This window comes from Bactrocera dorsalis, chromosome 1 (genome assembly GCF_023373825.1).
Source record: "Bactrocera dorsalis isolate Fly_Bdor chromosome 1, ASM2337382v1, whole genome shotgun sequence".
NCBI classification, from domain to species: domain Eukaryota; kingdom Metazoa; phylum Arthropoda; class Insecta; order Diptera; family Tephritidae; genus Bactrocera; species Bactrocera dorsalis.
Window position 1 is genome coordinate 19,455,114 of NC_064303.1, and position 4,815 is coordinate 19,459,928.

Genomic DNA, 4,815 nt, shown 5'->3' on the forward strand with positions numbered 1-4,815 from the left:
AACATTTTATTTGCCACATAAAAAAAATAATTTTGAAAAATTGTTGATTATTGTAATAAAAAAAAAGTTAAAGCAATTACTAAACTCATTTTAAGTCCATATTTGGTTTTAGAGTTGCCACCTATAAAGAATAAAATCTTGTATAAGTATTAAATAATTGAGAAAAGTAAAACATTTGATTAAAATAATTACTATATATACATATTTGATCGCAGAGTTGCCACCTAAAAAAAATTATCACTGAATTATTATTATGTAATTGAAAACAAAAACTAAAAACTTTAATATAATTAATATATATTCTAATTTAGGTGCAGAGTTGCCACCTAAAATAAAGTTAATATTAGATATAATATGGAACTGTTGAATAATTGAGAAAAATACATATTTATGTTGTTGACATGGTCATTATGTGCTCATATTTGGATGCCGAGTTGCCACCTGAAAATACTTCAGTATTAAAATAGTAATGAGTTCTTTAGAAAAACTAAACACTATTATTAAAAGTAAATAAAAAATTATGTACTCATATTTGGGTGCAGAGTTGCCATCTATAAAAAATTCAATATCAAAATAGTAATGAGTTTTTGCGAAAAATTAGGGAAAACTTAGTATTATTGAAATTAAATTTAAAAGTTATGTACTCATATTTTGGTGCAGAGTTGCCACTTAGAAAAAATAAAAAATTAAATAGAAAAAAGATAAATTGCATGTGAATGGAATAATTGAAAAACACTAAAACCTATTATTATATTTTTATCATAAACTATTATTTCGATGCAGAGTTGCCATCCATTAAGAATTTAATATTAAAAATTAACACCTATATATTTTAAATTTTTAATTAGGGAATTAGTATAACTTACATTAACATTTTTTTAATAATTATTTTACCAAATAGTAGATTTAATACTTGCAGGCTCAACCATATTTTTTGCCATAAAAGTGTACTTCAGAGAACGGAATCAAGCCTTTCCATGGAAATGGCTTTAAGTAGCATATCAACCAATTAAAAAACAAAAACAATTTTAAGTGAAATAATATTAATGCTGAACTTACACTATATTAACTTTCTGTTATGCTGCCCTTTAAGCTATTAAGGGTTTATTAAAAATTATTTTTAAATAAATTTGTTATTGTTTGTATTATTTGTTTGTGTTTGCGGAAACAAAATAACGCTTGATCACAAAACTAGAAAATAGCTGTCAGATATAATAACCAATATGTGTGTATATAACCATTTCAAAACTCAAATTTTGTTTCAATATAAGTGTTTGATAACCAATATGTAACATATCTTTAACCAATACATAACCATTTTATAACCAAAACTCAAATTTTGTTTCAGTATAAGTGTTTGATAACCAACATATCACCAATACATAACCAACATATAACCAACATATAACCAATATATAACTGTTTTATAACCAAAAATTACATTTTGTTTCAATAAGGGTGATTGATAACCAATATGTAACCATCTTATAACCCAAACTCAAATTTTGTTTCAATATAAGTGTTTGATAACCAACATATGACCAATACATAACCACTATATAACCAACATATAACCAATATATAACCATTTTATAACCAAAATACAAATTCTTTTACAATACGAGTAGTTTCAATTATATCGTTTTTTCTTCGCCTCTAACCTTATGCAAAGTGATGTTACATTATTTTGTATTTTAGGTGACGATATGCTAATTTGTTTATATTTGTTAGCCCAAAAAAGTGTTGCAATTTAAATACTTCATTCCGGATATTAGTAAAGATATTTAAAAATTAAATTTTTATGTTCTTCATAAATTTTGTTCAACAGAAAAAATTGGTGTGCATAACTCTAAGCACGTTAATATTTGAAATTTATTATAGAATATATAAAGTTAAACTAAGTTAAATGCTTATAGTAAATGAGTGTCATTAAGCGTAAAAAAATTCCGGCATTTATTAAAAATACTATAAATAGATTAATAGGCTGAAAATATGAACAATATAAATATAATTTAATTAAGTCGAGGCGAATTTGGAAAAAATTTTTTAGGCATTATGAGCCATTGAGATAGGCAATCAAGCTGAAGCGTCAGCATGTGTAAGTGTGTCGCCAAAAAATATATAAATATTGCTTTAAACAAAAAGCCTAATCGCGCGTCACTCATACGTCATGTATGACCGCAAAATATTCATTAAATTTTCAGTTTGACAGGGCGATTGTGCATGGTGATTGTTGTTTTTATTTGTATTATAGATATTTTTTTATTTTTGTATTATGCAATATATGTATATATACATATATATATATATATAGGCAGAGGCAGAGGCTCATATATATATGAGTATATGTATATGTATATTAGCATATAAATGTAATTAACACATACGACTAATTTTGTCAAACTAATTAAAAATGTAAAATCACTTAATTGTGAAAATGGATAGACGCATTTTAAATTTTAATTAACTGCTAGATAGCAAAAGCATACTACATAACGACATACAAATAAGTAAAAATGCCAACAATATGCAAATAAAAACACACGTACAAGTATATATTTGGTGAGGTTCACAAAAGCAGCTAAATTAACTTATTTTAAGCTTATCGGCGTATTTAGATTTTTTGCTGTCAGCTTTAGTGCTGGAAGCTGAAGGTTTTTCCGGCTGCATTGCTGGATTTGTAGATTTCAAAATACTGCATTTTCGCTGTGGTTGTTTGGAAGTAAATTGCTGCAACAGCATCGTCAGTATTCCCTCAATTTTATATGCTTCCCTATAGGACATAAATTTATGCACTTACTATAGTTGTGTGACAAGAGTTTTTTTAATAATTTAATGTTTTATATTCCTTTAACGTATGTTTGCTTAATAGTCATTAGTCTTTATCGTGACGAGGACACGAAAATATAGCTTCAGTTTGCCACAAGTTATGGTCCAAAATTTTAAAAGTTATATTTCAGTTAATTAATCGCACCTGCGGAATGGGATGAATACCGAAAGTTTAAGCGGGAAGCGAAACGCATTTGCAGACAAAAAAATAGAGAGGGCGAATCGAATCAATTACCGTGAGATAACCCTTTTTATTATCGCGCATAAGGTCTTATCGAAAGTATTATGTGAAAGATAGAAGCCCACCTTCAACAAATTGGAAAATCCACAATCGACAGATTTTCTCCATGCGCCAAATCTCTGAGAACACCCGTGAAAAATTAGCGATACATACGTATACCACCCCTTCGTTGTTTTCAAATCTGCTTCTGAGACAGCACGAAAAGACCTGCCTTTAAGCCGCTATGTCTGAATTAGGTATCCCCGAAAAATTAATGCAGCTGTTTAAACTGACTTTGAGCAGTATCAAAAACTCCATCAAGATCGGGAAGGACCTCTCTAAATAGTTCAATACCAAACTAGTTTTCAGACAAGGCGTTCATACAACGGGGTGAATGCCAGGACTCGGTGACGGAGTCTCTCTCCTACCACAAATCTCACAGCGAAATTTCGTTCCTTTATATGGTCACTGTAGTAACTGCCACAAGAACCTACTCGTCTCAGTCTTTCTCCCGTCCAATGCATTTCTTGAATGCGGTTATGTCAGCCTTTACTTTTATGAGGACATTAACCAGCTGGGCACCGCCAACTTCCCAATAAAGGGACCGGTAATTCCAGGAGCATGCCTTAAATTGTAATCATTATGCGTTTGCAGTGGTTGTCATCCAAAGGAGGTCTCCCATCTGAGGTTGTTCGAGATGAGTCCATTTTTTTGAGACATTTTTTACGTGTCCGGTCCTAAACCCAACCCACAATCCTGGGGAGCGATGTTTCGCCTTCTCATTGTAGCTCGCCTTCAAACGAATGTTTTTTTTGGGTACCCAGAGAATACTTGGCCTAAGGCCGGAATATAACAGCAAGTTCTATACCTTGGAACTTTAAATTTTAGAGAAAGTGATTAGCAAATAACTCATCGAAGTCCGCTGGGACATAATTCAATGTAGCTGAGAATATCACGGTGGGACCAAAGAGGTTCTCAAGAAGTGAAATGGTTTCAGAATTGTATTGAAAACCTTGAAGTGAAGCCTTTATGTTCTGAGGATACAGTGAAAGCTAAGATGAAGTTCGAAGAGGGATCTTAGAGAGCCTAGGCGGTGATATAAGTACGGAATTTGTATAGGAAATATTGATGTAAAACCATCCGAAGTCACCTAAATAGATCAAGGCATCCAAAGCAACGTTGACACTACAAAAAAGTGGATAAATATAATGGTAGAATAATATATTTTCATCTAAATAAATGTACTTAAAGAGAAGTAGCGAAACTGTATTCCATAAAAACTTGTATTTTGATTGCTCAGTTCTTCTGACAGTTATGTATATACTATATTAATCAAATAATGGTAGCTCCGAGAGATGAGTACCTTCTTTTCTCCAAAATTGAGGTCGAGAGCTCAAAACCTGAGGGAAGTGTAAATACAGGTTGACGAAAGCCCACATCTAAATCGATTTAACTCGTCACATTGGTGTTGTTTATATGTATATATAGAGGGCCCGAAGTTTACTTCTTGTTATCACAAAGTTCCTGTTAAACTTTATATACCCCTTTCAGAGTAAAAAAACTAATTGAAAGATGATAACTATTTCGTTGAGTGCCCGCAATCATAAATTCAAGAAGACAACAAAATCTGAAGTCTCCTCAAACTCAATTGTCTGTCCTACTGGGTTACGCAAACAAAACATCACTGTAGCTGGCCATTGTGTGAAATTGATCTGTTGATGCGCTAAAACAAAAAGTCAATGTACGCAAATTCTCTATGCAAATAT